This window comes from Tamandua tetradactyla, chromosome 8, assembly GCF_023851605.1.
Source record: "Tamandua tetradactyla isolate mTamTet1 chromosome 8, mTamTet1.pri, whole genome shotgun sequence".
Classification (NCBI taxonomy): Eukaryota; Metazoa; Chordata; class Mammalia; order Pilosa; family Myrmecophagidae; genus Tamandua; species Tamandua tetradactyla.
Genome location: NC_135334.1, coordinates 91,522,588 through 91,540,496, shown reverse-complemented (window position 1 = coordinate 91,540,496; position 17,909 = coordinate 91,522,588). Strand labels below are relative to the sequence as shown.

Genomic DNA, 17,909 nt, shown 5'->3' with positions numbered 1-17,909 from the left:
CAGCACTTAAGGGGGTTACAAAAGTGAATATCCTTATTCTTAGGAACTGTACATGGTACTATTAAATGTTTAAGAACCATAATGTACACAAACTATGCCCAAGTGTTCAGGAAATGAATGGATAGATAGGCAACAGACAGATGGATAGATAGATTGATTGATTGATAGAATGATATGGCAAATGTAGCAGTATGTTAAAATTCATGAATCTGGGTATCTGGGGAGGGAGTCAGTGTATGTTGGAGTTCTCTGTATGGGGTTTGTATTATTTTTGTAGTTGTCCTACAAGTTTGAAAGTATTTCAAAATAATAAAGTTCTTAAAAAGAAGCCAAATTGGGTGGGCCACTGTGGATCACTGGCAGAGTTCTTACCTGCCATGCAGAAAACCCAGGTTCGGTTCCTAGTGCCTGCCCATGTTAAAAAAAAAAAAAAGGAAGAAAAAGAAGCTAAATTGTATCTACAAATTCAGTGGTATAAATTATTAGGTGATGAATTTTAAAAGTAGGGTCCAGATGTAAATAGTGAAATCATTCAAAATATTACTCAGCAGCTGCAAGAGCTATAGGAAAAGCTGACATGACAAATTTTGTCATTTCTTAATCACTTTCGTTAGACACTATTGTCAGCTCCAAGAAGTAAATTTTCATCTTAGTTTACATCCATAATGCTAATAGTTGAAACTTAAAACATCTCAAAATCATATGCTTGCAAAACACCTTTTAGATCATCTTGGGTATTTCTGTGATCTAATGTCATTAAAAGATGCAAAAGATATATGGTGTATATCATCAAAGAAAATTTTCCATTCCCCATTTATATGTTATAAAGGAGGTATTAGTTACTGTATGATCCAAAAATATTAATTAGCCATCTTTGGTTTAAATAAAATAGATTGTTAAGGCAGAAAATAGAGGATAATACAAATCCTGTTCTGCTGTAGCCACCCAATAAAAGAAGCAGTGACCCAACTCATTAGCTCTTTGATTTAATATATTGACACTTGGGTACGAATAATTCCGTTTAGTGGCTTTTGCTTCCCAGGGATCAATTTAATTAGTTATAAAATGTGACTTCTTGTCAGGAGCTAGAAGAAATGCTGACGTTAAATAAAGTCATACGCAATTTAAACAATAAAGCTATCGATGCTTGGTTAAAAGTTAATGATGCAAAAAAAATGGCTTAATAGAGACAACCTCAGCAGTGAAAGGGATGCTAGGAAAATTAAGCTAAGTGGAAGAATGAGGAATGGTGATGTTGTTGAATTGTTAAAACAAATTCATGGCTGGCCTGATGGCGGACTAGGTTGTAAGTACATTATCTTTCAGCCTGGGAGACTGAACTGGTCCTAGTCTCCTTGCTCAGTACTGTTAAGTGTGAGCTTCATGTGTGTATAAGCCTTAGAATCCCAATGAGGGAAGAAATCTTATTTAAGCTCCCTGGACCAGGAAACTTCTTCTCAGACAAGCTTCACATTTTAGAGAAGGTGTAGAGGTGTTACTCATGACCATCCCTTAGTCGCTTCCAAGAGGTCTCAGACGAACTTTGCTGGATGGCCCTTAGCCTGCTGCAAGGCTATTCCTATTTGTGTGAAAATACTTGAGATTAACTCTGAGTCTCCACTTTGGCTTCGTGACTTTCATATTTCTCTCCTACCGGACAGTAGTTACTGTAAAAGTAATTCTTCCCAAATTTAAAGAAATGCAAATTTCTTCACCCATACAATTAATGTCAACTCTCTTAAGTCATTTCTATAATAAGGTATTGCTATTTTATGCCTCTGACTGCCCATACATTGGTTTGTCCACTAACTTGAATTATCTTTGTCTTAGTCTGTCTGGCTGTGTCAATATTCTTAGCTTAAAAATTGTGTTGGGGGCGGGCCGCGGTGGCTCAGCGGGCAAAATGCTTGCCTGCTATGCCGGAGGACCTCGGTTCGATTCCCGGCCCCAGCCCATGTAACAAAAACGGAGAAACAGAATACAATAAAAACAAGAAAATGTTTAAAAATGTTTCCCTTTCTTCCTTCCTTCCTTCCTTCTATCCTTCCTTCCTTCTCTCTGTCTTTCCTTAAAAAAAAAAAAAAAAAAAAAAATTGTGTTGGCTTAGAATTTAGTAACTAGATGATCTAAAGTAACTTCTAACTCCCTAATTTAATCATAGATTCAAAATCAACAGTATGATTCAGTCAAATGAATTGCTTTGGGAGTGGTGCAGACAAAATACCCAATAGGTTGTCTAAACATAACCTAGTTTCAGCTAGTATGTGTATATATGTACCCACAATAGCCTCTCTTTCGGCACTGGCTGCTGCTGGGTCATTAACACCAGTTAGCTAAATAAAAGATAACCACATTTTATTGTCAGACAAAATTTATATCTTGCTTCTCCAGCTGTTGCCTTTCCAAGTCATTTGCTTATCAGCTATAGATGAGGCACATGTTTAACTTGATGAGTTTTAAAATACTTAATCCAGTCAAAGGAATTAATGTGTTCTATAGCTAAATTTTTTTAAAAAACCATAAATATGTTTGCTTTTTCAGTTTTACCCCTAGAATATCAACAGGTTCTGAAGTCAGTAGTTGCTAGATAAGAATACAAGAGAAATGAGTTGAGCTCAAAAAACGGAAGTGGGGATTTATGATCTTTAAGGATCTCTCAGACTCCTGTTCCCCCTATTGCAGTGAAGCATGTATTCCCCCAGTCCTTCCTGAAGGTACTGAGAATGTTCAAGATTGAAGATCCTGGGCAAAAGGTCACTGTTTTGAAAATCTGTTTACTGAATATTTTTTGTCCTGCTGGTTCAGCCACCACGGAAATTACTGTGGCATCTACAGACCATCAAAGGGCAGTGCATCTGTATAGGAAAATCAGTGAATAACTTACCTTGTCCACTAACATACAATAAGTGTGCTTGAAGATTGCAATGAAACATAAAAACTTTGAACTTCCAGTAGAATATGTATATTAAGATATGTTGGGGCTGAAGTAATTTGGAGTTGCATTTGTCATTCCATTTGTATAATATATGCACACACTGACAGGAAGGACACGTGGTAGTTAACTTTGAGAAGGGACATTCTTCAGAAGGAGCTGACAAACTTTGTCCAATAAAACGACTTTCATAATTCTCCTAGGGAAGAAAAAAGTAATTTGAAGGCAAATGACCATGGTTACGTAGTATTTGGTAAAAACATTAACAATAGCAAACATGTAAAAGAACAGCAGGAATATTGCTGAGAGTAACATCTGTGTCAGAGACAAGTTTTCCACTGGAGTAAAGGTTATCTTACTTTGTTTTTTCTTAATGTTGGGGGAAGGGCAATTAACTGAGGACAAGAGGAAAATTGTGGGGGACTAATGTTAGATAAACTATTTTGTCTTTGTGTTGACATTATATTGGCTACAGCCTACACAGAGGAGATGCCTGGTAAAAAGTAAGGAGAGAGAGGCATTAATACTTTTTAGTGTGTGTGGGTGCGCCAGCAGTAGAGGGGCCCGTGTTTTCTTAGGGCTCAGATGGCAAAGCTAAGCATTCAGCCTACGGCAGGAAAAAAAGTGCCTTTTTTGTTTTCTGACTGCAGAGTCCAGGCATTCCCAGGGGAACACAATGAATGGCTCATTTTGTCCAACACGGTTTCATAGACATAGATTTCTTGTTTTTTCATAATTATTCTTGCCCGTCACTGGGTGTGCACATGACATTTGAGAGTGTTTTAAAGTCTTAACACACTCATGTGCCTGCAATAAAGTTACTCATAACAATCCAGGCTTTCTCCAGACAACAGAGCAGGGTCTGTTGTTTTCACAAGTCATAGCAGCTGGGAAGCAATTGTGAGGACAACAGTTTAATCTAGCTAGAAAATACAGGAAAAAGAGAATCTACACTAAATTCCCTCCCAAATTATTAAAACATTTAAGAATTTTAAAAACTGGCTATGGGTGGTCTTAATAGGTAATTGGCAGAATATAGTTTAAATTTCTTTGGAATGTCATCTTTAAGTTAAGAGTCTACAAAACAACATTATATTTGTTAATCAGCTAAAAAGAAGGGTCAGAGATACCTCATACCTTTCAATCTCTATAGAAAGGTATTACAAATCATTTGTTTTTAAATAATTTGTCAAGCAGTGGTTTGTATAAAAGGATATGATTGTATAAAAGAATGCTGTAGCCAAGTAGTTATAAAACAATGCTTAACCCCCTTTGAAAGTTTTGTGAAAGACTAGAAAGTTCATTATAATTCTCATCTTCATGCCAGACTGACTTTTTACTTTGCAATCCTTAGCAAGTTTTGAATTTCCCACTAAATAACAGAATTTAGGGGAGAGGAGAGTAGCTCTGATTTAAACCTGACCTGAAACATCAGAAAGGTAAACTGGCTGCTCTTGAGAGTGGTAAACACTGTGCTCTTTAGGGTGCTAAAGTGACCAATGCATCTTTATTCCATGTGGAGGTGAGGAGATAAGAAACATGAGAAGTGTGATAAAGAGAAGGAAAATTTTGGTGTTTATCTAAGCTTTCTTTTTGGGGGGGAGAGATTAAGCAGGACTTGGGAAAAGAAGTTTTATAAAGCAAGATTGGCAGTGCTATGCTGAACTATTTCAAACTCTCTGCTACCCATATCCCTTCAAGAAAACACTTTGTGAAAGAGTATTTTGTAAACTCTTAAAAGAGATGCAATTGACATGAAAATAATGATAATAATGGACTTGTCCCATTTAATAAAATAAGAAAGCATGAATCTACACTCTTTTTATATATAAGTATATTTTATTCATGTTATATATGTATACACAATACATAAATAAATGAAAAGATAAAAGAAAAGAGAAAGTTCTTGCTTACGGTAGAGTGCTGCTAATAAATGTACAAGAAATTATGGAAAGAAAAAATTGTTACTTGGCAACCATCAGTAAGTAGTAAAAAATTCAGATAAAAAATATGGAAGAATGCCAAAACTATTGGTGAGAGTTGAGTGAAGAATGGGATATTTACATAGTCTCAAATTACCTTCAATACTTGAAATGCAAAGAGAAAAAAGTATAACAGTATAGTGGAGAAACCTAGCAAGTACCACATTACTTGGGTGACATTATTGGACAAATTGACATCATGTTACCTGATGAGATGCAGTAAGAGCATCATTTCTGATAATTCTGCCAAAAATAACTTGAATATAATCATAAGAAAATATCAGAAAAGTACAGTTTAGGAACAGTGTACAAAATAACTGGCTTGAGATCTCCAAAACCATTAAGGACATGAAGGTCAAGGAAGAACTGAGTCAATGTTCCAGATTGAAGGAAACCAAAGAGATGTGCCAACACATAATCTTGGATTGAATCTTTTGCTGTAAAGGACATATTGGCCCAGTTGGCAAACTTTGAATAGGGTCTTGGGTAAAGAGTATATGGGCAGTTCTTTGTAATGTTCTTGAATCTTTCCTGTATGTCTGAAATTATTTTAAAAAGAAATAAAATAAAATATTTAAAATAGGGAGAAAAAAGGAATTGTCTTTGATTTATAGTAGCTCAGGAACAGAAAATAGTAGTCAATCACTGTGATGATGGTTGGATAAATGTTGTAATTTCAGTGGTACTTAGAAGTTTCTTGTGCTAGTATCCTTGAAAAGAATGCATTATTGATCCATTTTATGCTCTTTCCACTTCATTTGAATGATTAGCATTCATATTTGGAAGAACCCCATAATTGGTGAGATAATTGGGCTGAGGTCATAGTCATTGCTACTCCTTACAAACACACTTTCTAATCGGTATTTTCTCTTTGCTTCCAAGATGTGGAAATATCACTATTAATATGATTTCAGTGTTGATTAAATAAATTTTTGATAGCATCCTGTCAAGAGATGAACACAGCTGACTCATATTTCAGTAGAGTGCTAAACTTGGAAGAAATAGCTAATTCATTATTTCCATTTCTGACAAGAAAATGGTGAACACATAATATCTACCAAAGATGGAGCCAAATTTAAACTTTGACCAACAATTAGATCTAATCAAATTTTAGAAAATTAGAAAACATTCATAAACACAGAAAAATTCAATTTAGTGGTAATTGCTAAGGTGATTAAAAAGTGATCTCCCTTTATCTTATAAGGCATTATAGTAAAATGAGATCAGAATCACTTGCTTTTTAATCATGACTTTGCCACTTAAGTAACTCTGTGGCCTTAATCTTCCTGAGGCTTTGTTTCTTTAACCTGCAAAATGGCACAGTGATATTCTACTGAATTGTGTAGTTTTGTAGATTAATTGAGATAAAGTATAAAATAGCTAACACATTGTCTGGGATGCTGTAGGTCTTCAAAAGTTGATATCTCGTTTTTTAAGCCCCTTTATTCATAGAAACAACTGTCTATATGGAACTATGGTGAAACTCCAATTTAGAAATCCTGGCTATGGACTAGACATCCAAAGAAAAATGTACATTTGTATAGTATTTTATATTATCCAGATAATTTCCATATCCATCAGGGGTTTTTCTTAAGGTAAGCATTATTCTCCTATCTAAATATAAGAAAATTGAGACCTACTGGTCCCAAAGTAAGATGAAAGAAGAACCAGGTTTTCAGTCTAGGCCTTTTAACATTTAAGCAATGAGCTGTTAATTATACCAGTGTTTTTGAACCTTTCAAAACCCAGGTGCCCTATAGATAAACAAAAATACCTCGCACAATTCTTTTACATTATATAATTTCAAATTACATTTGTTATTGTGATGCAAGAAAATTATTTTTATCTTCCAATATATACATTATTTACTTTAAATATGTGTGAATTTCTCTAGGCAATGTGGAAGTGAGAGCACAAAGCATGTTACTTCTAACACAATGCCTATTGCTCTGATTTATTTTCCTGACCACAGATACAGAAAAATTAGAACCAAAAATATATGTAAAAGAAAATGGACTTATGGTATAGAGAGTCTGTACACTTACATATATTAATTCAAACTATATTCACTCTGTCCAAGAAATGTTTTATGTCTCTCCTCATCTCCTTCAGTTCCCCTTACCAGCCTTGAAAATCTCTGCATCGTTAGGAACTTTGGCATGTTGGTTGAGATAGGATGCTGGATCCAGGCTTTCTGGATTCAAATCCTAGACCCTCCACTTACTCACTGTCTGACTTTAAGGCAAGCTACTAAGCTTCTCTATGCCTCATCTATAAAATGAAGATAATAATAGAACTTAACTTCAGTAGACGTTTTGTGAATTAAATGAGCTAATTCATGTAAAAGATTTAGAAAAGTGCCTGGCACTTTGCAAGTGCTTTATTCAGTGCTATTATTAATATTACTACTACTACAATTATTATTATCATTATCATCATCATCATCATCATTACATGTCTAATTATCATAGTAGTTTAAAACACTAAGTAACAAATACAATGTGAGAATCAGATTAAATTATCATCTGTCTTAGGTCTTCTTCAGTCTGTCTTATCTTTGTGCCTGATGAAATAACTCAGAATCTCTACTGTTAACTTTTCTTAGATATTTTAGTAAAAATATTGTTTGCCTTCTCTAATCATTCCTGCTATAGAAAATCTTTACAGGATAGGGTAGACTCAGCTCTGTTTGTCAGAGCTTTTTCTCCAACTTACTCTTTCAAACATGCTTGGCAATTCTCAAGTCACGTACATGTACCACCCCAAAGCTTAACCCTGGGAAAGCAGCAGTAGTAGTGTGTAAGGTCACTCTTTGTCTCAGAGCATAATGAATCTCCAGAGGAAGATTGCATGCTTAATGAAGAACACAAACACACAAGTGTGCATAGATGCACACACACACACACACACACACACACACACACACACACACACACCATGATTCTGAAATGCTCTTTAAAAATGGGTTGCTCTCTTTGTTTAAGAGAGCACTGAGAAAAAAGAGGCACCTGGAAAGGTCCAGTGCACGCCCTCAGCTGCCTGCAGTCATGTGGGCCCCGGGCTTGAAGCCGCTCTGCATGCCCTTGCAGGAGCAGCCTGCAGACTTGGGGGTGCCTGACACACAGGACCCTCCGAAATCTGCAGTACCTGGGGTAGATGGAGCACATCCTCCACTGTGGCTCCAGGAGGGCGGATCATACCCACACTGGCACCCTGGTGGTTTTCGGCCTGCAGGCACACTGTAGTCTGAGAGACGGATTTCCTCTGCTGACTACTAAATGTGTTCTGGACAGGGTATTTTGGAAGAGTTGCTGTCATTTAATGGGGAATCCACAAATGCTAAAGAACTCTCTTTCAGGGGAGTGAAAATCTGGGATGCCAATGGATCCCATGACTTTCTGCATGGCCAGGATTCTCCACCAGAGTAGGAGACTTGGGCCCAGTTTATGGCTTTTAGTGGAGGCATTTTGGGGCAGAATGCAAAAATATGAATTCAGATTATTTAGGCCAAGGAGTAAACCAGCTGCAAAAGGTGATTGACACAATCAAAACCAACCCCAACGACAGAAGAATCATGTGTGCTTGGAATCCAAAAGATCTTCTGATGGCGTTGCCACCATGCCACGCCCTCCCTCAGTTCTACGTGGGCAATGGCGAGCTCTCGTGCCAGCTGTACCAGCGGTTGGAAGTCATGGGCCTCGGAGTGTCTTTCAACATGGCCAGCTATGCCCTGCTCACCTACATGATCAGACACACGTCACAGGCCTGAAGCCAGGTGATTTTGTACATTCTTTGGGAGATGCACGTATTTACCTGAATCACATCGAGGCACTGAAAATTCAGCTTCAATGAGAACCAAGAACTTTCCCCAAGCTCAAAACTCTTCCCAAAGTTGAAATAATTGACAACTTCAAAGTTGAGGACTTTCAGATTAAAGGATACAATCCTCATCTGACTATTTAAATGGAAATGGCTGTCTAAAATGCTTTTAATGATATTGTGTCAGGGGTGTCGTCAGTCTTTATGGGTTGGATGGCAAGTGAATTATTCTTGCTATAAAGTAAAAGAATTAGATAAAAAACCTGCTGCTACCTATTAGTTGTTTATTCACTTAAAAATGCCTTCCTAAGGATGTTTCTATGAGCAAATATAACTGCTGATTGTTTTAGTAGCAAGAGGCTTTGAGCTTGGTTAACTCACTGAGGATGTGTGAAAAGACTAAGCTTATGAAAAGAGTAAAAATTTATATACAAAAAATGTTTCTGGGCATTTCAAACCCATATCTTTATAAAAAAGGTCAGTATATTTCCAGAATTATATAAACTATTCCCTTAAAATTTAAGGAGCTGAATAACACTATAATGGATGGTGTGCTTATGAGCACTTTTATTCTTTTGATATGTTGCTGTAATAAAGCCATGTTCTGCCCTTTAATTTAATTCTGCCATTTAAATGATTGAATTTAAATTCAGTGGGTAGTATCCACTCTGTACTAGGGACTTTGTATCATTTTCTCTTCACAACAACTTTGTGAGGTAGATGTTATAATTCCTTTTTTAATGAGAAAACTGAAGTTAAGCAATTTTTAAAATTACTGACTCTAATCTAGATCTTTTAACTTCAATTGACTTATTTCAGTGCTAATAATACTGTACTACAACTGTTTCTGGAGGAAATAGAGAACTGTTCACTCATTGCTGGAACTGGAGTTTTATTCTTGCTTCTTTCATCCATTTGCTAGTAGTTTTGCAATTTGGAAGATCAGCTCCTGGGATTAAGGAATTGACTTTTAAGGTTGCAGTGTTTGGTGCATTTAGTTGTTCTTGTAGTATAAAATTGATAAACAGTGGGTGGGACAAGGCTATTGTTTTAACAAATCAGTGTAAATTAAATAAAAAGAAAAAACAGATTCCTTATAACTTAGGAGTGCTACCATTTGAGCCTGGACTTGCCGATGGGACTCTTTTTGTTATTAATGCTAAAGTAGAATTTTCCTTTTCTCAAGGATGTTGTTAATTCTCTTTATCCACAAAGGAAAAGCCCTTATCAGCTTCTTTCTAGTTACAAGTATAGGCTATAGTTTTTTAATAGAAGCAGCAGCAAAAATTTTAGAATGAATATGGTCTCTAGAGCCAGAAGGGTCAGGATTGAGTTCTGGATCTATTGTTTACTAGCTATAGTCTTGGGTAAATTACATAATCTTCCTTAATCTGAGTCATATCCTCTGTAAAATGAGAAAATGCCTACCTTATAGGATAGTTTAACATTTTTCCACTTTTTAAAAGGGTTTTTCCCTTCTTTAATGGGGCATAATTTACATACGATATAATTCACTCACTGTAAGTGTATGGTTTGATGAATTCTTGAAATTGTTTGCAGCCATATTTAACTACTCAGCCCTGAAAAGTTTCTTTGGGCCTCTTAGCAATCAGATGCCCTTCCCCAACCCTGTGTCCATTTATTGATCTTCTCTCTGTCATTATAATCTTGCCTGTATAGTACATAGTCTTTTATATTTTTCTTTCATTTAGCATAATAGTTTTTTTAATATGTTCCTTCATATTGCTAAGTAGTATTCCATAGTATGGGTATACCATAATTTGTTTATCCGATCTCCAGTTAATGGACATTGGTTTGCTTCCAGTTATTGGTTATTATGAATGATGTTGCAAGTCTTTGTGTAGATATATGTTTTCATTTATTTTTGTAAATATCTAAGAGCGGATTGATTGACATAGTGGATTATATGGAAATCGTATGCTTACCTTTATAAGAAATTACTGTATAAGCAAGTGGCTATATTGTTTTCATTCCCATCAGCAATGTTTGAGAGATACAGTTGCTCTGCATCCTTATCAACACTTGGTATTGTTAATCTTTTTAATTTTAACCATTCTAGTGGGTCTGTAGGGGTATCTCATTGTGATTTTGTTTTTTTTTTTCTCTAATAACTGGTAATGTTGAGCGTTATCATATACTTATTGTCCATTCAGACGTATTCTTTTGTGGATTGTCCTTTTAAATTTTAGCACCCATTTTTTTTAATTGTTTGTCTCTTTATTGAGTAATAAAAGGTTTTATTTATTCTGGATAGAAGTCCTTTAATGATAATTGATCTGAAAATATTTCCTTCCGGCAGTCACATCTATTCCAGAGTTGTAACTGTTATTTCTAAATTTGGAGATACTGAACTCTTGATGTATAACCTAGTCATTCAATGTAACTTTTGGGTGTTTGTGTGATACTTGAGACTCAGAAATAGAGTTCTACAGCTAAGAAAGACAGTATTACTCCATACAGCAACTGTTAAAAACACCTAAAAAGTGATCATAATTCAATTAGAGATATGAATGAGGGTGATCTGGGTAGGACTAAGGTAAATCAGACTAAAGGGTAAGGTATGATATTGACTGCATTTTAAAACTTCAACTTCTGTGTGAGACCAAAGGAAGTGATGTTTATTTGTTGCAAAATTTATATTTTCTGTAGCACATTATCTAATTTAACTTGTATGGTCATCTTATTCGAATACCATAATTACATGTAACCATGAATAGGGAATGAGATCTTGTTGATTTGTACAGGTTGTTGTGATGCCCTGATACATCCCAGAGTAAGCTAGGCAGAAGATTAAAAAATATTTGCGAAGTTCCCTTGAGGGACTGGAGGAAAAGGTAGAAATATTAAACTCCCACACCTGGGGAAGACCTGATGTTCCCAGAAGCATTGGGGACTGCCAATTTGATGGGACACACGCTCGATCTTGGATCTTGCTCTTATGAAACTTATTCCTGCAAAGGAGAAGCTAAGTCTGCTTATAATTATGCCTAAGAATCACCCCCAGAGAACCTCTTTTTTTTCTCAAATGTGACCTCTCTCTCTTAGACAACTTGGTAGGTGAACCCACTGCTCTCCCCCCCTACTTGGGGCATGACTCCCAGGAGGTGCAAATCTCTCTGGCCATGTGAGACATGACTCCTGGGAAAGAGCCTGGCTCTGCCATCATTGGAGTGAGAATATCTTCTTGACCAAAAGGGAGAAGATAAATGAAATAAAATAAGTTTAAGTGGCTGAGAGATTTAAAATAGAGTTGAGAGATCTTTCTGGAGATTATTCTTATGCAGTATATGGATATCCTTTTCCATTTTTTTGGTGTATTAGAGTAGCTAGAAGGAAATACCTGAAACTGTTGAACTGTAATCCAATAGCCTTGATTCTTGAAGATGACTGAATAACTTTAAGGTGTGAGTGTATGAATATGAAAACCTTGTGACTGACACTCCCTTTATCCGGTGTGGACAGAAGAGTTAGGAAAAAGAAAAAAGACAAAAAAAAAAAAATAAATTAACAAAGGGGGATATGGGTTATAGGATGTTTTGGGTGTTCATCTTTATTTTTTTGTTTTTGGAGTAATGAAAATGTTCAAAAATTTATTGTAATGATGAATGCACAGCTTTATGATGATACAGTGAACCACTGATTGAATACTTTGGATGCTTATATCTCAACAAAAAAATTGTCGAAGAAAAAAAATTTCCTTCCAGACTGTGGCTTGCCTTTTTGTCTTTTTAACTGTGTCTTTCAGAGAATGAAGTTTAAAATTTTGACTAAGTCCAAACCTTGTTCTCCAACCTTGTTCTTCTGTTTCAAAATTGTTTTGGTTATTCTTTTCCATATAAATTTTAGGTTCATTTTAGTACTATTCTCAAAATCTGCTGGTGATTTTCTTGGAATCTATAGATCAATTTGGGGAGAATTTCTGTTTTAACAAGACTGAGTCTTCCATTCTATGAATGTGGTATATCTCTCCTTTTATTTAGGTCTTTTTGAATTTCTCTTTGCCATGCTTTAGAGCTTTCTAAAGATGTGTAGTGGTCTTGCACATCTTTAAAAAATTTTTTCCTAAGTATTTTTTAAGCTAATGTAATTGGAATTTTTATAAATTTTCTTTTTCTAATTGTTCAGTGTTAGTATATAGAAAGACAGCTATTTTTGTCATTGACTTGGATGTTGTGACTTTACTTAATTCACTTAGTTCTGGTTGCTATTTTTTAGATTTCTTAAGATTTTCTATGTACATGATTGTGTTTTCTGCAAATAAAAAAACAATTTTAATTCTTCCTTTTCAGACTACATACCATTTATTTATTTTCATTTGCCTGAAAATGACTAGGCACTGACTAGGACCTCCATTACAATATTAAATAGAAGTAGTTAGATATACGTTCTTGCCTGTTTCTGATCTTAGGTAGAAAGCATGGAGTCTTTCACCATTGATTTTGATGTTAAAATATACTTTTAATCAAATTGAGGGAGTTCCTCTGTATTCAAGTTTGCTGATGTTTTTTTATTTATCATGAGTAAGAATTAAATTTTTTCAAATGCTTTTTCTACAACTATTGTAATATTCTTATTTTTCTCCTTTATTCCCTTATTATAATGAATTATATTGAAGTTTAAAAGTTAAACCAAGCTTGTGTTCCCAGCATAAACCCCAATTATCATGATATAATATCTTTTTTTATGTATTGTTATGTTCTATTTAGATCCCTACTTTTGTGCTAGTTTTTTGTAAAACCAGTTCTCTGACTCTCCGGGAAATAATTCAATTTATGTTTGCTGAAAACTATCTTTGTGTTCTGTACTGTGAAGGCTATGGGGGGAGAAGTTATCATTCTGTTTGCAAAGCAGTTTGTGATCTCCTATATGAAAAAAAAAGAATACTGCATGACTGATTTTAACGTATGTCACAGGCATCAAACTTAGTTTGGGGAGGGGGAGTAGAGAAAAAAGGTAAGAGAGACAGTTATCAGAAAGCCACTGTTTATTGGTGTTTCCAGAATGTTTTTGTAAAAGAAGTGAAATTTGCCTTCATTCTGTCATATATAGATTTATGTTTAAGAAAAAATGTTTGCAATTAAGTTGGAGGCAGAAAGGATATGTCTATATTTAAGCTGTACTTTAAAGGACACAGAAAGAAAACTGAGAAAGAAAATTAAAATTCTTAAACATGGAATTAGAAAATCTAGTTCCAGTCTTAGCTGATTTTTATTAGTGATCTCTCCGTGGGCAAGTCACATTATCTCTGTGTGCCTCAGCTTTCTCCTCTGTAAAATGTGGTAGTTGGGCCTGAGGATTTAAGAGTAACTGGTGAGCTTTTCCAGAAATATATATGCCCTCTCATTGCTTGTCTATGTGAGAATCAGTGGATTACATAATCTCTAAATCTTTTCCATCCTTCAAAATCTCTGATGTTAGGATTTTGTGAAATTTTCAAATTTAGAGATGAAAGACCCAGTTTTAAACTTTGGCTCAGCTAGTCTCAAGTTTTATGATATTGGCAAGCCATGTCTCCTTTCTGGGACTTATTATTTTTACGTTTAAATGAAGGTATTGGAAAAATGGCTACTTAAACTCATTCCAGATTTAAATATTTGTAGTTCTAAAGTGAGATAAATTTATTTTTTTTTCACCTGGGTGTTATCAAACATGGTAAAGACCTTATCGTAGTGGAACACGTAATTGTGGTTATATCTTGTAAGTGGATGTATCCAGCATCCATAAGAATCATGGAAAATATAAACCAAAGCCCACATTGTTAAATTCATTTCTAATTTTTAATGTGAAAGGTGAATTCTCCTTAAGTAGATGCTGAAGTGCTAGCTTTGTGCAGTATCTACTCCCAATTTGTAATGCAAAAATCTAAGATTTCTATATGTTTTTCTAAGATGTAGTTTTCCTTATTATTTACAGTCTACTCTAAGAAAGCTTCAAGGGATCTGTGGAATTAGAGCACCGCATCTTTAACTAGCTGAGGTATAATACATGATTTGAGTCCCCAATATTTCCTAACAGTGAGGTTTGTTTATTAAAGAAACCCCATGCTGTGACTGAATCTGTCTAATAGAAGCCAAGTTTGAACGTGAACATTCAAATATATGCCATATATCTTGGGCATATATCATACATAATGATGTGGGGTCTAGACATCTTTCTGGTTTGTTTATGTCTGTTATGGATTCCCCTCATTATCCATGCTGTTTGAGGGTGACCCCATGGATTCAGCTAATTTATTGCATACTTTCTATATTTTAAAACTAACTCAAGGTTCTGAGTGGTGCATGTGTTCCAGCTTGGAAGATTATTTTCTCACTTTCCTGTGTTAGGATGATGATTAAGGAAAAAAATATATAATTTTAAGTAATGATGACATGTTTGAGAGTGGCTGGTTCTAATCCTTTTGGGTACATTTCAAGTACAATTTTGTAATCTTTTTGTTTATTGTGCCTCTCACGGAAATAATGGTACAAGTTTGAGTTATAAAGTCTGTTTCTTGTTTTTAAAACCATATTGTGTACCATTTGTTGTTTCATTATGATTGATTATAACTTTAAGGATTCAGTGTAGGTAGGTAAGGGCTTTAAAATTTAGTTATTACTAATTTTATAATTGCTATGTATGTACTATACTCAAAATGCTAGTTAGAATTGAATAAATGTACCTAAAGAATAAATTTTAGATATAAAACCAAAAAAAATGTATTTCTAGTCTATATTATTAATTCAGAGAAAGGAATTCATGGTTATTTGAGTAGCAGCCTTCATTGTTTTTGTTTTTTTAAAATCATCTTCCTTTGACATTTACTCTACAAAATTGGGATCTCTGTGCATGACTCCTTAATTTTCAAGAAACAACTATTCATATTCTTTATACATTGTAAAGCTATTTTTCCCTGACTGAAATAAAGAAATCAAATAACTTTATAAGAAATTGCTATAAATATTGAAAGGGTGGGATTGTCATCAGAACTTATCATTATGGGTAGTTTTTGAGGGGGTGATATAGCACTTGCTATAAATATTCATCAGGTTCTTAAATCTAGAGATATTCAGTGATAAGGTGATTTTATGCCTGTTTATGCTGAAAGGAACAAAAGAAACTTTAAAAATTGAAAGCATAAACATAATTGAACCACCCACTTAAAAGCAAAATTGGAATAGATGTTTTCTAGGGGAGAACATGCTTTCCGTGTAAAAAGGGGTAGTGTAACAAGAAGTCATCTATTCTTGATTTCTTTAGACAGCTAGAGCTTTGTGCCTTGTCTAGTTTCTGCATTTTAAGAGCTTGTTCTGTGTAGCAGAAATAATACAATAAATGGGTTTAACCACATTTGTCTCAGCTAGACAGTCTGCTTTGTCAGAGATTGCTGGTACAACATAAACAAATTATGTGTTTGTAGTGCTTTTCAATGAAAGCCTATCTAACAGAGCTGAGATTGTGTTTCAGCAGCTGTAGATTTAATCTCCTACCTGTCAGTTAAAACAGGCATTTCCTGAGCTAGATAAGGACTGGTTATAGAGAAGGGAAGTAGTCATTGCTGGACAAAGACCTATTGTTATTGACTGACAATTTTCTATGTAGATTCAACTCCTTATTCTACCATAGAAACTAGTCATAGTGCAGTTTTAAAGGAGCTAACCTGTCCTTTTAAAAAAAATGGTTGAATCAGAAAGAGTTAAAAAAAAATCGAAGTAGAACTTTGTGTCATTAATTTTTTTTCATCACATAGTTGTATATTCACCATTATCATTTTTAGAACATTTGCATCACTCCTGAAAAAGAAATAAAAAGAAGAAAAAAGAACTACATCCCACACCCCTTAACCCTCCTTCTCATTGACCCACAGTATTTCAGTCTATCCAATTTTTACCTTTTTTTCCCCCTAGAAAAGGATTTATTTTTTAATCCTTTTTTTTAAGCTCGTCTGTCCATATCCTGAATAAAAGGAGCATCAGACACAAGGTTTTCACACTCACATAGTCACATTGTAAAAGCTACATAGTTATGCAGTCTTCCTCAAAAATCGAGGCTATGGAATACAGTTCAACAGTTTCAGGTACTTCCCTCTAGCTACTTCAATTGTTTCATTCATTTTGGGGAATTATGGGAATAAAAAGATTCTATAATGGTAGATCATTGTGGATATGATGTCTGTTCACAAATTTGTAACTACTTTTATAGTAATTCGAGTTATAACACCAACCAACATCAAAAATTTAAATCTATGGATTGATGCTTTACCATGTGATTCATATATCATGTGAACTGTATGAGTCCCAGATATTCTGGAACAGACCTGATGTTAAATATCTGTCCTGTAATGTCCATATGTACACTTCTACACTTTGACTTTCCCCTGTATCCTAATTTTCAATTAGAAAAGCATGGCCATCATAGCCAATGCGGGTAGAGAGTGGGTAATGTAAATAAGAGTGAAATTTTTTATTTTCTTTTGGCTGTGTTTGTGTGTGTGTGTGTTAAGGGTAGGGATTCCCTTTCTCTTGGTTTCACTTTCTTACCCATAGAAATTTATGAATTTGATTGGACCTGTCTCAAAATTGGTAGAGCTGATTTGAAGAAAATATCTGTCTCTATATTTGGTTCAATTATTATTCAGATTAGTCAGGATAGGTGAATGGTAGAGCACACTAAAAGATTGGTGCTTACATATATGCTAACTTGGTTATAAATCTAAACCCAAAGTTTTTCAAATTTTAGTTTAAATTTCAATTTTAAATAATCCATGAATTCTTTGATTTTAAAATGAATATAGGGTGGGCCACAGTGGCTCAGCAGGCAGAGTTCTTGCCTGCCATGCCGGAGACCCGGGTTTGATTCCTGGTGCCTGCCCATGCGGAAAAAAAAAAAAAAAAAAAAAAAAATATATATATATATATATATATATATATATATACACACACACATATATATACATTTGTATATATGTATATGTATATTTATACATATATAAATACACACATTTAATGTTAATTAAATTTTGTAATCAAATTTTAATGAAAATGTTACAATTTCCATTTACAAGGAACTTTTTACATGTATTGTTTGATCCTCACAAAATATTTTTAAGTATAATACAGAATTTACATTCAGAATTTGCATTTACTGAAGTGTAAAGGGCAGAGTGGGTAGTAATT

The 17,909-nt window shown here is 34.6% G+C and overlaps 1 protein-coding gene and 1 pseudogene across 37 annotated transcripts in view; both read left to right on the top strand.

Moving 5' to 3' along the window:
- The window catches only part of SOX6 (SRY-box transcription factor 6), a 602,540-nt gene that overhangs the window by 430,224 nt on the left and 154,407 nt on the right, over positions 1-17,909 (top strand). The gene's annotated exons all lie outside the window — the stretch shown is intronic.
- On the top strand, positions 2,099-12,471 carry LOC143644721 (thymidylate synthase pseudogene; annotated as a pseudogene).